The following is a 17,472-nucleotide window of genomic DNA, read 5'->3' as shown; positions in this document are numbered from 1 at the left end:
TCATAGCAGCTCACTACTTGAATCCTCTTGAAGTTGTTCCATCTCCCTGAACTTGTGTCCCATTCTCGGTTTACATAAAACACTTCAATAATGTATAATTTCACATTCTGAACTATGAATACTTCCTTCTTGTAATTTTGGAAGCATACTGCTTAGGTGTCCCTCTCTGAAGATCCCTCCACCATTATACATGTTATTGTATATACATATAAATATAAAACTTAAATGAAATGTTCCTATTCAGGCTGACAATTCTCTGCCAAGAGACACACCATCTACCAAAAGCCCAATTCCAGGCACGAGAAGACTCTTTTGAATTGCTGCTTAGTGATATTCAATAGATTCCCAAAGCAGTATAGCCTATTGCTGTTTCCCTTGCCTAACATAGGTGCAAGGTAAGTCCATATTGCTGAAGACACCATGCACTTTGGACACAGGTCCCAGAGAACTTGAGCTTTATCTGAAAGCCTCCTCCTTCAAAACTAGCATTCGTGGTATGAGAAATTTGTGGTACTAGAAGGCATCATAGAAGTTTCCAAAGGATGAGAGCAACTGATAGCTATGATACCTATTGACTCACATAAACAACCAGCATGACATAATAATCCCAAGGGTACAATCAATACTAGAATTCACACCTTGGTATTAATTTGGACATAAGGCCCACCCACTCAATAAGAGGGAAATTGTACCTGGTACTGGAAACCAAATCAACTACCCCAGGATAGTGAAGTCACGAATTTTGGAGGAGAAACTACAGCAGACATTTCACTAAACCTTATTAAAATAACTGCCTAAACATGAGCCAAAAAGGGACAACACATATAGATATGTTAATGTGGAAGGGGAAAATTCATGAGGCTATAACCCTACATAACTTTTGATGCTGACCACTAAAAAATAAAAATAATAATAAAAAACTACAGGCAGTAATGAGTGGAGAAATAAGTTTTCTCTAGGGAAGAACAGACTAATTGGTTATCCAGTACCAAATAACCATTTATGTCCTGAAAACATATCCATATAATTGTCATTATATGGACTGAGCAGGTTATATTTATATATTTACAAGCACACAACAACAAAAATATCAAAAAAACCATGAATTTTATTGAAAGTAAGGTATATACATTGAAGGAATTGGAATAAGAAAAGGTAAAGGGGAAAAATTATATTATTATATTCTCAAAAATATTTAACATTTTTAAAAGAATCTTATACTGGTGCAATGTCAGCAGAGGACATGTTATCTAATAGTCACAGTGAATATTGCTCTAATACCAGTAAACAGGCTGTCCAAACTACTTTTTGAGAACAACTTAAAATTTAATTTTGAGTGTTTATTAAAGTAATCATTATAAGAACAAAACTTTTAGACATTTTATATCATATGATGATTCATTGTTGTTTTAGTTATGTATTATGTTGAGGTATCAAAAATGTAAACTAATCTGTTAGGGCTTCTCAAGTTCTGGACAGAGTTGTAGAGGTTACCTGCAGAAGACAATGGAAAGTAACAGCAGACTTATCATCTTATTTAACTACCATATAAAATCTCAGATTAGAAAGGCCCTTTTAAAATCACCTATTGAACCTATACATAATACAGGAAAAAGAAGCTAGGACTAAAGACAGATTGATAAATTAAAGATCTTAGAACTCAAGTGGGAGATGTTTTAATTTTTATAGATATTTTTCTCAATCTTCATTTCCCTCCCTACAACAATTTGCACAAGCATCCTTTTTATGAGATTGCAAGGACAATTATTTTATTAAAAGCTTAAAGGGGAAGAAAAGAGAAATAAGGAAAGTAAGAAGAAAGGAAGAAGGGAAGGAAGAATGGGGAGAAGGAAGGAAGGAGTGAATGAAGGAAGGAAGGAAGGAAGGAAGCAAGCATGCCCCAAAGTTGTTTCTGATGTGAAGTGGCTTCTTCCATTTTTACTTCTATTCTGTTACCTGTTTAATATATTTACTACAATGGAATATTGTAGTTTTAAGTTCTCTTTCTTTGTGGATGAATGGTATCTGATACCATTTTTAGTCCCATTGCAACAGAGATGGAATAGCATAACAGAACTCCAAATTACAATTTCACAGAAAGGAAAGAACCCAAGTACTTTCACTTTGCCTATTCTTCTCTTTCATATGTAAATCTACTTGACCTATCATTGGTGATATGTCATAAAAAGTAATGTGGGCATCTTGTGTGTTTTTGGAGGGCTTCGAATAGAGAGGAACTCAAAGGTGAAAGGAAGGAAATCATATTTTAACCATGAAGGCTGTAGACCAGGATCAGTAAAAGAGGTATCCCAATGTTTATTTACATAATTTACTAGTATAAATTATTGTCTATTGTTATTACAAATTATAATAATTGATATATATTATTATCATCATATAACATAGATGGAGAGACTAATGTTTAGAGAGATTTAGTGAAGTTGGAAGTTAGTGTTCTACTGTGAAGAGACACCATTACCAAGGCCACTCTTGCTAAACATTCATTTACTAGGAAGTTTGATTACAACTTTAGAGGATTGTACATGCTCATCATAGTGGGAAATAAACAAACATGGAGCGGAAACAGTAACTGGGAGTCTTACATCCTGATCTATAGTCAGCAGAAAGAGAGTGAGACAGAGACAGACAGAGACAGACAGAAACTGGCCCTTCAATGGGCTTTTGAAATCTCGGTGCTCAATCCCAGTCACATAACAAGTCACCTCCAACAAGGTCACACCTTCTTCAACAAAGCCATACCTCCTCATCCTTCTCAAAACCTTCCTGTCTTGTTGACCAAGGGAGTGTCATTCAAATCACCACAGAGGTAAAAACAAAGCATACTCTTTTGTAGGGTTGTTCCAAGTCTTAAGGTATTTTGTCACTTGCCTCCCTGCAACTAGGAGTGACTTTAAAATGTAGTTAGCTTATATACCATTTTCACAGAATCAAAAGGAAATGCCCCTGGTTGGCTCATATGTCAAATTTTATGTCCTCAGCTTGTAGTCCTCTGGAAATGTTAGGAGGAAAAGCCTAACTTAATGATGTGGGTCACTGGTGACGAGCTCTGTCTCTGTTTTCTGTCTGCCATGGAGAAAGCTCTATGCCATGGTGAACTGAGTAAAAATGAATTCTTCCCAACAACCACAATGACTTTAATGTTGACATTACTTCTGCTGTCATTTGTTGTTACCAGTGCAGAGGCTGCCAAGAGAGCAAAGGGAGCTACAGCAATCTACAATTTCAAGAACTAAGAACACCTCAAGCCCAATCAAATCCCACTTCCACTTTTAAACTTAACAAACATGGGTATTTGTTGGATTGGTTTTTTTTTTTTCCTTGCTTTACCAGTGCATACAGTTTCACTTGCTAACAGAGCATCACACCCTTGAGTTAAATAGCCAAGCTCAGTTTGGCCAAAACAGAAAACACAAGGCCAGTTTGCACCTTTTTTTATTATGGGTTTGTGTGCCTCTGAATCTGTCACATATACTACTTGGAAAATCACAATTAGTCACAAATTTCTCATGACCTGGTTACCAAAACTCTTCTCCAAACAGAAGAGGAAATAGTAAGAGGTTTCCCTCAGCTCCTTGGTAAAAATGAAGTGTAAAATCCCCATGCTGGGTAGAGATAGGGAATTTATTCTTGCTTCAACAGAAATATAACACCTTAGAGCAGGAATAGCTCGCTTGCTCTGAAGAATTTGTGTCATCCCTCAATTTAAGAAATAAAGTTTAAGAAATAAAAGCAATCTAAAAATCGACTAAGACAAAAATATCCAGCATGTCCCCTCATTTTCTCTGTTTTGGGAACTGTTCTCTATCACTGTTCGTTCTCTAGCTTTGTCTGTGCTGCTCTAGCCCCGTCTCTCCTTTTCCCTTGCTCTCTCAATTTCTGGATAGCTTCCTTTACTTACTTTACCAACATTGCTCTCCTTTAACCTAGACATATTTTTGGTTCCTGACTCATGAAGAGATGTGAAATTCATGATTCATTCCTGAGTGTGTGCTTCCCTTTTCTGCATCTGTTCATCCCTCTATTCAGAATGGCCTCATTCCATGTCTTTATGCATTTAGCTATTCTTATTCTTGGTTTGGAGGTCAGAGAAGCTTTACAATTTGAGCTTTCAAGTGAATTCTATTTATCATTACATGTTCTTTATTCTTAATCTTTATAGCATCAGCATTTGAAATGTACAGGCCCACTTAATCCTTTGCTCACCACACTGTTCATCCTTTTGTTAACTTCATTGGTACCATAAAAGAGTGTTTTATCCATCACCATATGGCTATTAAGCATTCAAAGAAATTTTGTATGTAAGTGGTTCAAAGCTCTAAACTCAAAGTATTTTGCAAAAATGAAAATCTTGAGTTCATGAAGTTATCAAACACTACACTTTAATTATCTGTTGCTTCCTAAAAAAAAAAATTTGTCTTCTCATTTGGATTATTAGACTCCTCAGAATCTACCTACCCTTTACTACTTAGGAAAGTCAGGTCTGTAGAGGCTTAAAAATACAGTCCTTGAAATAAGATTCTCATGGCTTTTTATATTTTAAAAAAATAATCATTGCACATTATAAATGTATCACAGATAGGTATACTTGCTTCATTTTTTTTAGCAAATGTTTTCTTATCTGCTTTTGGGACTCAAAATGGCAATGTAAAGACTGAATCTATACATCTCAAAGCTCTTTACATTTAGAAATCAAGTTTAAAAGGAAAATGTCTCTTTGTATTTACCTCCTCCCACCCCCGCAACCATGGACTTTTGAGGTAGAATCCAACCCAATGGATCCTGGGGTGAATTTTGAGGAAAACAATGAATCTTCACAAATATCCCTCTGAAGCTCACTAGGGGAATTTTTTTAGAGAAATCACTGAAAAAAAAATCTCTAAAATATCTATAAAAATCAATATAGCATGTGAATTGAGGTGAAGGGCATGGGTAATAAGGAATCTTTATACCTGTGAGGTAAGTAGAACAGATACCACAGGTTTTGTTAGCAAGATGATATATTCATGAAAAAAATTAGGGTCTTGTTCAAAGCCACAGAATTATTTTACATTAGTACTCAAATCAATAGTCTGGTGAATAGGCCTCTTACTGGCCTTTGTGCCATATTCTCTTGCTTCTATGAAATTCTAGGATATAAAGTTTCTCAACTGAGTGAAGGTGGCAGTTGAGCCGAGATGTTTCTACTCTCAAATTGGTTTCTATAGGGACAGGGTTAGGGAGAAAAATTAAGATTTTGTCTGGGAAAAAAAATAAAATCAAGCCTAGTTTGCCTGAATTGTTGACTATTCTATTTATACTGTAGCAATCTTTCAAGACTGAAGTCTAGTTGCACCTTTTCATTAAAGGCTTCCACAGCATGCCAGTAAAAACTAATTGTTATTAATGACATTCCTATGGGACTTAATTTGTAATTTAATCTAGCAAGAAGATATTTCACGTGTATATGATATATGCTAACTACTGAGGATAGGTGAGTTGAATAACAAATTCTGGAGAAGAATTTACTTGGCTGATGTTCTCAAGAAGTTTATATCAGTGGACTGAAGAGACAGCTGAACAGATAAGAGCACTTGTTCTTGCAGACATCCTGAGTTTGATTCTCAGTACCCACGTGTAGGCTAACAGTCACACAGTACTTCAGTTCCAGGAGATCTAATGCCCTCTTCTACATGTACATGTGATATACAGATAAACAGACACATAAAATTTAAAATAATAAGTCTTTTAGAAAGAACCTTGTAGTCATATGTGAGAGAATGTAAGAATAATTCAAGATAACACAATTTAAAAACATTCCATGAAAAATGTGCTAAAGATATTTCTGTAGAAATAGAAGTTTTGCATAGAAAAGTTCAAAAATTGAAACTTGAAAGATAATGGAATTTCAACAGTCAGTTTTGAGTGTAAGCAGAATATAGGAGAAGAAACTTTCAAAATTCCCATGGTATTAGAATGGGATAGTAGTCATTCTATGAAAACTATTGAATAGGATTAGATTATAAAAGTATCAATTAAGAGAAGCTAGTTTAAAGGAAAGATGATTAAAGCAGATGGTACCATATTATAAAAAGTTTCTAAAGCATTTGAGGGAAAGATAGAATCCTTTAAATGATACTGATGAGAATTCTAATGGAACTATACTTAAAGTTCAGAGTGATCCCTTTAGCAACACTGTGGAAATTAGTGTTAAAAGACAGAACACAAAAAATCCAAGTCATTTTGGTATAGGTAGGTTGTTTAACAGTTCAGCCTTACAGGGCAGTGGTGGCGCTTGCCTTTAATCCCAGCACTTGGGAGGCAGAGACAGGTGGATTTCTGAGCTCGAGGCCAGCCTGGTCTACAGAGTGAGTTCCAGGACAGCCAGGGCTACACAGAGAAACCCTTCCTCGAAAAACCAAAAAGCAAAACAAAACAAAACAAAACAAAACAAAAAAACAGTTCAGCCTTGCCAAAAATGTGTGGAACATGCTATATTCAGTACCCAGACCACAAACGACTAAGTCAACAACAAAACTGCTCCTCCTGACTACTAAAGCAGTTGAAGTGAGAAAAAAATAAGCTCTAAAGTTGATACAACATGAAACTTATAATTTCAAGAATAAGTAAGATAATACACTGGTTAGGCCCCGAAAGTCAGACAATTTTATTATAAAATGATATAAAATTGACCTCCTTCTTAAACTGGTGCATTTGAAATTTGTGCCCTCTATCAAGATTCAAGATTCATCCATTTCTGTCTTTTCCATGAACATATCTTTCCAAAATCAACACTAAACTCTACTCTAAAATGTAACATGCTAATTGGTCCAAGACATATCAAATGTATATGTACTCTCCATGATAAAATCCTTTCTTTCAGAAGTCAATAGTTTCCTCCTGTCTCAAGGGCCCACTTCAGCCCTTATTTTTCTCCAGCATTGGAGAACTGTACTTTAGCTTCCCTCTTCTTCTAATTCTTACCATATTTGCAGATTTCACTAAGAAAATGTACTCTTTATAGTAAGATTGCATATCTTAGAATGGCATATATCCATATTGAACAAAGGTCTAGACAGAGCGTAGGAACTTTTTGCAAGCAAGAGTATATAGTGTAGGTGTATGTTAGCAAACAAGAATGTCTGTCACATGAGCTACTTTCCAAGTCAAAAGCCATAATTTTTCACTCTCCTTCTCTTGAAATAAATGAAGTTAAACTTCACAAAATCAGGACATGTTAGAAATTAAAAGCGTATTATTCCAGTTTTCTATTTCCAGCAGGAATCTTATATGCTTAAGTAGAATTTCATCATTTAGCACTATATTTTTGTAGAAATAAATTTTGCATCAAAATATGGGTTTATATCAGGCTTTTGAGTCTTATTCACTAATGCTGAGGCCAAGATTTTAATAGGTACCAAAAAGCAGCTCCCCTCCCTAAATAACCCTATTAATATTCAGTTTTCACAAAGAGACAACTCAAACATATCTATATGATAATGATATGAGATTTGTCCTTAACTCATAGTAAAATACTAAATCCAAGTCCCTGTGTTTCCTGTAAGTTACCTGATGCTACTCTTATGTATATCAATAATTTTTGTATGAATAAGAGTTTTATTATTATACCTTTAACAGACCAGGAAATTGACTCTCATCAGAACTAATTTTATTTCTCCAAGTCTGACAAGTATTGCAGTTTGATTTGTAATAATATTTCTTCATAAAACTAGAAAAAAGCTGAAATTTTCTCTTTCTAAACAAGTTTTTGCATGGATGAAAAATATTTTAAGATGCTTTATACAGAATATACTCTCCTTAAAGATAAAGATGCTGCACTTCTTGGATATAGTTCTAGTACTTTTATCCATATTTGCTACACATATATGACAAGTGACTGCCCACCAGATCTTAGATAGTCCCACCAGGTGTCAGGGGAGTGCCATATCCAAATCAAGGATTTTTTATGAAGTTTTGCTTGTGGGCTCAAATCGCAGTAGATTGCAGATAGAAATTTTGGTACATTTTGATTTTGGCTTTGATAGAAGGAGTGCTGGGTTGAGCAAGACTTGTAGGAAAGGGAAGACTGAAGACAGGAGATTTTTTTTTCGAGACAGGTTTTCTCTGTTTAGCCCTGGCTGTCCTGGAACTCAACTCTGTAGACCAGGCTGGCCTCAAACTCAGAAATCCACCTGCCTCTGCCTCCCAAGTGCTGGGATTAAAGGTGTGCGCCACCACTGCCCGGCTTTCCCAAACCTATTAAGCAATGGACTCAGTATGGAAAGTCAGTTCTGGGATTAAGCTCTATTCATTCTCTAAGTACCAGTTCTATGGCTCTCAGCTCTCCTCTTCTTAACTTCTTGTCATTAAGAAACCAGCACAACTTAGCAAACCTGTATATCAATATTATTTCTATTTTCCTTGATAATAGGGGTAGTCTGTGGGCTTGTTGTCTTAGAAAAATTGAAAAAGAAAAAGAACTAGAGACATGTGGACAAAAGTAAAATCCACTCTTCTAATAAAACTGCTGAAAGTACACATGTCCACATTCGTCTTGGTGACAACATACACTATAGTTACAAAGTACCAATGCAGTGAATAGATTGTTCTGAGTACAGTATTGCTTACTTACAGTAGCAACACTACATTATTTTTGTTCGTTTGTTTCTTGAAGGAACTAATGGCTTTCAAATCTTGATCTGAAGCTCAAGTAAACATTTGGGATAATTTAATTAAAATGCACTGTAGAACTGCCCACCCAACCATTGCCCTGATTGTGGAATATTGTCCATACTGCAGTTTCACAGCAAACATCTCTGTGTTCTTTGTTAGAACCATGGCATGAGCTTCATAGGATGCCAAATCACTTATCTCAAACACAGCCACAAAGTACCACCCCTGAACTTCCCCCAAAACTGTACACATTCACTTGGAGTTCTTTGCTCTTCCACTCCTTGGATTTAATAGTCCATACAGTTCGAACTGAACAACTTACTCAATTAGGCTCTAAAAAGAACTGTGTTTGACCAAATAAGGGAATGAATTCAGCACAAAAACATTTTTAAAAGTAACTGTCCTAAATGTATGGCCTGATAATCAGTATAGTTCAGACAATTAGAAACCCTAAGTATATCTGCATATCACCTACCCGTGTACCCTGTATTTTAGTTTTGCAAAAGTTCTCTAATTAATAAATATAACAATGACTCTCTACATCTGTTTAAACAAGCAAGACAAAATTATCCCCACTTGAAGAATTCTAAAAATCGAGACTCTCTTGAAAATCAGGGCAAAGTCAGCATCATTGTATGTAGACTAATTCTGTAATTCTCCAAGCACACAGTCTGCCATGAAGAACTCCCTAGAAAAGCTGGCTTTGGACTCACCACTGCTAGCTCCACTCTTAAGTGCATGCACTGAAAAGATAAGTGTCTCACATTGGGATTCTCCTATCTAGAAGTATTGAAATTAGAACAACAATGACTGTTAAAGAATCAAGGAGTACCTCTGAACAAACTCTGGCAAACAAAAGGGCCATAGGTAGTTTTATACTACTTCTCAAAGGCACAGTCTTCTGTAAGGAAAAAAAAATAATGTGTTTTAAGGCTCAGTTCCTAGCTATAATTCTGCCACTAATTACCTGAATATTCTTAAGTGGTTTCATCTCACTATCTCAGATAATTTGACCATATCATAAGGGATTTTTATCTGTATAGTCCTTTTAGCTCCAAAATAAATTATCAGACATTCTTCCTTCATGTTAGAGGAAAATAATATTTGTCTCAGTATCTCTGTAAGGTAAGCTTACCATTAAGAGCTCAAACCTAAGTTTTTTGTATGTAACTAAATAAATTATACACAGCACAAGTTCAAATCCTCTTTTATTGGCTAAGTATGTCAAATTGTTCCAAATAAGACTAAATACAACCCTGTACTTACCTTTTGTGGCATCCACTATTCCTTGTCAACTTTACAGAAATCCCCTTTAGCAAGCAGTGAGTTATAACACATCCTCCATACTGCTATTGTAACAGTGAAGGCCGATTACATTATACTTTGAACCCTGGCTAGACTCAGAGGCAATCACATTTGTTCCCTCTGTAAGAGTCCTGAGACAAGAAACCAGAGACCACTTTATTCAAAACACTGCCTTCACATCTGCCCCTACCCTGATCTTCCTGTCTCCACCAATCCTCCCAAACAGAACCACAAAGTAATAAGTGCTGGGCCAGAACTTACCCTGATGCTGAGCTGGGATAAAGACTCTTGTATATTTGCAAAGAGATGGGAGTAAAAAAGTACAACTCTGGGCAGCAAGCACATATCCTGCTGATAACTGAGAAAAAAAAAATTGTTGAAAGAGGAAGTAGAGCACATTAATGTCTCACCACAGAAACCTTGCTTGCACAGAACGAAGGTAAGTCCCTTGAGCAGATGACGTTAGTCAAGTGTGATTTCTTCTTTATTTCGATTGTGCTTACAAACAGCTAATACATCCTTACCTTCTTAACTGTTTACCCACCTTATTTCCTTCCACCACAACCCAAGTGTTTTTCTTACTAAATCCAGTAGGTTTGGGGTCAAGATAAGACTTCTAAGCTAAACATAAAGAAAATTTACCTACGATCTGGAAAGCTGCTGCTCTTTGAATTCTGGGAGGCAAAGGCTGAAGAAACTTCAAAATACGTCAAAACTAATGAGACTACCTCAGTTTAAACTTTCTACTCAATCTAGATCATCCTCATCTCGATCAGTCCATTTCTAGATTCACTTTTTAATGTGTACCTGTTTTGTGTATTTATTGTGCCTTTGCTATACTAAAAACTGCACCATACTGAGAGCAAAGGCTATGTGTAGATTATTTTTTTATTAAAAACAAAGCATTTTCACAAATGTTTAAAAGAAAAGTGCGGAAGTGGGTGAATAAATAAATTCTCAAATAATGTGCATGTATGTAAATGAAAAGCATGATTGATCCCAGGTCTGCCTCTAGTGGAATAGGATTCTTCACAATGATCCTTCACAATGTCTTTGGGATTATCAGAAATATTCAACTAAATAACACACACTTAGAAACAACACTTTCAGCTAAATTTCAGAAAAATTCTGAGAAACAAGACTTACAAAGTAGTACAAACCTCTACAGGCATGTGAAAGAACCACACTTAGAATTTGCAGCCTGCAGCTGCAACGAACTTTCTGGGTAATAACCATAGTAAAGAAGAAAAACATAAATACTTGTGGGTTAAGTCAAAGAGTAGCATTTTGATTCACAGATAAGACTGATGAAAGACCACGTTTTTGTAGGAGGGCAAACTGGAACTTCAATAGCTCATTTTGCAACGAATGCATCTTAGAAAACCAGAACCGTTAGAGACCTAAGTGGAGCTAGGCCCAGCAATCAGGGATGTCCAATAAAAAGTCACAGGGGCATTGAGGGATGGAAAAGAAATGGTTTTAGCATTAGAAACTAAGAGCCTGGGCTGATTGATGATAGGACCATGACTTGTGAGGACTGGCAACGAAATAGGGTATTCTTCCTGGCTGAACTATGTAATGAAACAAGCTTGACCTTGCACTCCTCCTCTTAATTCTGATTGCACAGATTTATCCAGCTCCAATCTGTTGTTAATTTAGTTTTTTGATTTGGCATCCATACTGTAAAGAGACTAAGCTGACAGGCCAACACACATCTCAGTCCATTTGGCAGTTCTTTTCTGTACTATAAATTATTAAATTGGCGTCCTGATGCAAATCTGTCCCTTGCGAGTATGAGCACTGTGAGCCAGTTTTCTAGGGTATTATCCTTCTCTGAAAAATACATATATACTTCCAGACCTGTTGAACTTTGAGGCCAAAGCCTAGAATAGAGGAAGAAAGAAACCCTTTCCTGACAAGTGACCAGTGTCACCACATACCACATTCATTTCACAGACAGCCTCTTAATGTTACTAGAAGAAAGCTTGACTACTTACCTCACCTCTCTCTTGTATTCAAGCCTATCATCATCTCTAACAAGGGGAGGAACAGATCAGAAGTTACTGACCCAATTCAGGCAACAACAATTTAACTCAGGTAAATATATAGGTCATCTAGAAGGAAAAATCTATAGACAAACAAAAAGAGCTAACTTAAAAAGCATCACTAACTAGGTGCTGAGTCCAATTGGTGGTCTGTGTGTCAATATCCCAGCCATAATAATCTAAATTTAGCGCAGTTGTCCCATCTTTCCTCTCAGCCTTGATGCTTCCTTTCTTTTAGCTTACTGCATCATATATATTCTCTACACTGGGAAAAGTTTAGTTAGATTTCAAATGTTTTAGGTGCTGTAAAAGTATCATTCAATAAGTAATAATAGTTATTATTGAGAATATTATTCATTAACATCTACTTTATTTTTAAGGGAATCTATCTGAAATTAGAATCAGGAAATTCTCAATTTTTCTTAAGCAACCAGCATGATTTAATTATTATGGCTTTAGATGTTCCTCTTTTTCAGAGTTTACTAAAAAACAGAGCCAGTTTCAACTCTGATAGTGAAAGAGATTTTTTTTATAGTATGTCATTTTAGATTAATGACTTTTGTGAGTCAATAGTTATGTCTTTGTCTAACTTTCTATGTTTTACATTTATTTGTAGTTTGGAGTATTATGCAATAGTATGGACCCTTTTGACATAACATCAATATTTCCTCAACTCCTGAGTAAAAACTATAACACAAAAGTGAATTTTGACCTCAAATATTTTTGGATTAGAGTCAGTCAACACAAACTCTTGGATAAACCATTTCTTAAATGCTCTGATTTCTGTCTGTATATCCATAGACCATCACTGTAAAATATTTTATAATTAATTACCCAAAAAATACTTAATGAACTAAAATAAAAATCACATTTTTTAATCCTGACTGAAGGTGATGGGATTTAGAACTATAACTTCTGTTCTCAATTAGGAGAAGACAGTATAATGTATAATCTGCAATTAAATTGTGTGACCACAGTATGAATCTCCTAGGGAAAGTAAGTGAGTCCTGGTTGCTCAGTAGACATTAAGATTTTTTTAATGTTAAGGGTTATTGTTGTTGTTTATATTAAGTTGTGCATATCAAAGAGTAGAACACATCATTCTGGAAGACTGTCAGATTTTTGTAATTTCAGGAGTGCAAGGAACATTTCTTTACATTTTTAAAGTTATCAATTTGAAGACTTTAAATGTGACAAAATAACTCTGTGATTACATAAGTAGTATTTCTTTAGATGGGGCTATGGTAAGTTAGGTTGTTTTCTGTTTAACTTGAAATTTTATTATTTTTAAAATTAAAATATAAACATAACATTTTAATCTTTCTCTTTCGTCCTTCTTGCCCCTTTCATCTGAAAATCCCTGCTTTCTCAAATTCATGGTATCCTAACTCTTATTTCTTCAATTGTTCTCATATATAGGTATATGTAATTATAATATCAAAAACTAAAGTTTGAAAATTGTGATGAAATAAACCCACTGAAATTCAAGGAATAGTGTATAGAATTTAACTAAATCTATCAAAACCACAGTAAAACTTCAGCATTGCTGATGAATAACAAATTTAATGAGAAGGAAGGAAGGAAGTAGTTCTAGGAAAGAAAAATTATTATCAAATAAAAAAGGGAAAATAGCCATGCCTGTATTTGAGAGATATTGAACAAAACACTTTTGCAAAACACAGGGAATTTTGGGAAACAAGGTATAATGAAATTTTTTGTAGATACATGCAAAAAAGCTCTTAGAGCATGGAAATAATCAGAGCCATGAAGTTATGAGAACTAAGACAGGGGAAAGAAAAATATTATGAATATTTTTGGTATACTATCAACAATATAGCCCATTTAAACATATCACTTCATTGAATCCTTCCTATGAAATAGGAATTGATAGTATGGTCTGTCTTGTCTGTTACTTAATTGAAACAAGAGTAATTAACTTCTTAAAGATGAGAAAGCAAGTAAATAGGAAAGGCAGGATTCTGACCCAACACTATTTGCCTCTACAATTCCCTAAAAGAACACTCAGAAGGCAGAACTGGATCATGAGAGCTTTTGGGAGGATATGTTAGTAACTTAAATATAAGGTAATAAGAATGTGGATTAGGGTAACAAGTGTACAAATGAAGGGGGAGAGTAATTTCAAAAGAATTATTTCTCTCTAAAGGATTCTTAAGACTGTAATCAGTAAAATGAAAGAGGAAATGAACCTTCATGAATAGGAATAAATCAGTCTTTGAAGGGAGCCTATTTTTGCATATTTTCCATTAAAAGTTTTTGAATTGTACCTTGAAGTGTCTTCTTCAGGAAGAAAAATACAATTTATAACTGGAAGAGAGGTTCATTTTCCTGAATCCCAGAAAGGCTTATTGCACAGACATTTATTAGCACAGGAACACTTCTTGAGGCCACCTAAGAGGAACCTCTGTCATAAGAAGTGAGGTAGTTTTAGTGGATATGAAATCTAAAGAAATCTATTTTAGAGGATTTTCAAGGGAAAATATTGCATTAAGACAAACTGATCAGTTTATTGTATGTGCTGTAAATCACCCAAAATGATAAAATTTTACTTGATTCTGGGTGATTTCTTTTCTTTAAGGACTTTTATTTTTTCTTACACTCTAGTCTTCCCCCCTCCCTGTCTACCCTCCCACAATTCCTCATTCCATTCCTTCTCAGCCTCCTCCTCCTCCTCCCAGTCTCCAAGAGTATGCCCCCCACCTCCCCACCCCAGACCTGGGACCTCAAGTCTCTGGAAAGTTAGGCACTTACAGCCAACCATTGGACTGAAGTTGGGGACTCCTGTGGTTGAATTAGGGAAAGGCTAGAAGAAGCTGAGGAGGAGGGCCACAACAGCAATCTCAACTAACCAGAACCCCCAACATCTATCAGACACTGAGCCACCAAGTAGGCAGCATACTCAAGCTGGTCAGAGGCCTCAACATATATACAGTAGAGGACTTCCTGCTCTGGGATCACTGGGTAGTCTCTTAGTTTCCAATCATCCAAAGACATGAACAATGAGCAAAATGCCAAAGGATGAAAAAAGTAAAATTGTCCCACTTATTTTAAAGAAAAACATCTGTTAATGAAATTGATAGTTTGAAAAATTATGCAATGTGATGAAGACTGTATTTTTTTCATCACCTACCTTTATGAACCATTTGGTTTAGCTTCTTTTTGAAGAATATAATGTTTTTCCCCTGTATTCCTGTTATTTTAAAAGAATCTTTTTTATATGCAAAGACAAGACAGCATACTTTGCCTTATTTGTGACATCTAGATTTTTTAAATGTTTGGCCATTTCCCAAGAACAAAGGACATGAATAAAAATATGAAATGTATTATTTTGGGCAATAACTATTTGGTAATAGAATAATAAAAATTAGTAAACTGCATAAGTGGATCTTTCCTATTAAAAGGTTTTTAGAAATAGCACTAACAACTCAAGGGTGTGGAATCCCAAGTGTCTAGAATCTTAGTTCCTTACAAGTAGCATTGTTTCATTTATTGTTGTCAGTATATATTTTTTTTTAAATTACATTATTTTACTCTTAAAAATTATTCAGGGTCCAAGGCTGGGTATGGTGGCACAAATTTCAGCACTTTGGAGGCAGAAGCATGCAGATCTCCAAAGTTAGCCTTATGTAGTGAGCTCCAGAACAGCCAGGGCTAGAAAGAAAAACCCCATCTCAAACAAACAAACAAACGAAACAACAAAACAAATAAAATTTACTACCCAGAGTAGTGATTCATTTGTTTGTATTCTTTTGGTATTCATCATATACATCATTAAAACAGTTATTAATCTGTTCACAATAATGAATCCATCATGCCCATGAGATAACATACGTCTTGATCAAAAAAATTTTACAGCAAAAACAACAGACTAAAAGTAAAAATAGAAATGATAATCTGTTTTTCGTTATATGAGATATTAAAGAGGGTAATATAGATGTGAAAGAATATTTCTCACTTTGTAACATAATCTCATTTCAGGGTCTCTCTTTGTAGCAGAAAACTAATTAATCCATTCCTCCATTTTTCTGAAAAATATACAGGTTCTGACACATGAAATTTCTGAGGACACATCTATACTTGCTTAGCCAATAATCATGTGGAGACAAAATCACATTATTAATGTGTCAGTAAAACATCCATTGAAAGAGCAAGACATTACAAAAAATGTTTTAAAGATAAAATAGAAAAACTACCTTTTTTAAAATACATATTATACTTACTCTATAAAAAGTACTATTTATAAAATATATTTATCAATTTATTTATATAGGTTTTATGGAATGCATTAAAATTAAAATTCAAGGGGCTGGAGAGATGCCTCAGTGGTTAAGAGCACACACTGCTCTTCTGGAGGTCCTGAGTTCAATTCCCAGCAACCACATGGTGGCTTACAACCATCTGTAATGGGATCTGATGTCCTCTTCTGGTGTGTCTGAAGACAGCTACAGTGTACTCCAATACATAAAATAAATAAATCTTTTTAAAAAATCAAAATAGACAAGTAGTACCACTTTATATAATAATTGCAATTTGTGTCCTAAAAATACCAGAGAATAATTTCTACTGTTTTTCTTTAAAAATCATTGGTTTAGCTGTTAATAGAATGGCTCTCTAGTGACACATTAATCACAAGAATTAGTCTCCAGAAAATTACTGGCTAAGTAAATGGATAAATTGTCTTCCAAAAGTTCTGTCAATACCTGAGGTTTTCCATGAGACAATATATATATGTGAGGTGGAGATTAGTATAAAGTTCTTTGCTCATTACTGGACAAATTCCTTTTTAATTAAATAACTTATAGCCCCCCTTTTTTTCTCTTCAAAGCATTGTGTTTGTTTTGTGTCTTTCTTCCGCAATTGGAAGTAGCCCAGCACTCTCACTGGAAATTTAACATATGCTCTTATACTTTCAAGCCAATCAGGAACCAAAGTTTACTTCTTTTACTTATAAATCATTAGTCTCATATTTTTAATTATTCCAAGAGAAAACAGGTTAAGAGACTGAATTAAAGGGACTCTGATACATGGAGAGAACCCATGTTCCCCCTAGTTCTTTCTAATAGCCTCTTTAAGCCTTTCTTTCTGGTTCATCGCCAATCCTTTCTGACTCCATTGACTCAGAATCTGTTCCTACCAGAGAGCCAAAACTACCACATGAAGCTGGGATTCATTTAAGGTTTCTTCATCCTCTTCCCTGACCTCCATGCCATCTCTCCAGACTTCATTGCCTGCAGCAGGACTCCCCCTAGTCCACATCCATGCCTTGGACTCTGCCTTTTTGTGAGTACCTGGGGACTTAGTACCTGCTGCCCCTTTAACCTTTTCTTCTAGCCCATCTTCATTCCATTGTAAATCCCAAGTGACAAACAAAATGTCTCCCTTTCAGGAACTCTATAACCACCATGCATAGCTAAGGCCCACTTTGGGCAAGAAC

The 17,472-nt window shown here is 35.2% G+C and overlaps 1 protein-coding gene across 2 annotated transcripts in view; it reads right to left on the bottom strand.

Annotated features, from left to right (window-relative positions):
* Nucleotides 1-10,433, bottom strand: part of P2ry10 (P2Y receptor family member 10) — a 13,582-nt gene extending 3,149 nt beyond the window's left edge. Inside the window, exons 1-2 of one of the 2 annotated variants that reach the window (XM_031366637.1) lie at nucleotides 10,237-10,387; nucleotides 9,503-9,571 (exon numbers count right to left, since the gene is read on the bottom strand). The gene's annotated coding sequence lies outside the window, so the exon portion shown is untranslated. Of the gene's footprint in view, nucleotides 1-9,502; nucleotides 9,572-10,236 lie in introns of both variants that reach the window. The other variant, XM_031366631.1, reaches the window with a different exon arrangement.
* Nucleotides 10,434-17,472: the final 7,039 nt, after the last annotated feature.

Source organism: Mastomys coucha, chromosome X (assembly GCF_008632895.1).
Source record: "Mastomys coucha isolate ucsf_1 chromosome X, UCSF_Mcou_1, whole genome shotgun sequence".
NCBI classification, from domain to species: Eukaryota; Metazoa; Chordata; class Mammalia; order Rodentia; family Muridae; genus Mastomys; species Mastomys coucha.
The sequence above is the reverse complement of the archived record's forward strand: the minus strand, read 5'-3'. Positions and strand labels throughout refer to the sequence as shown.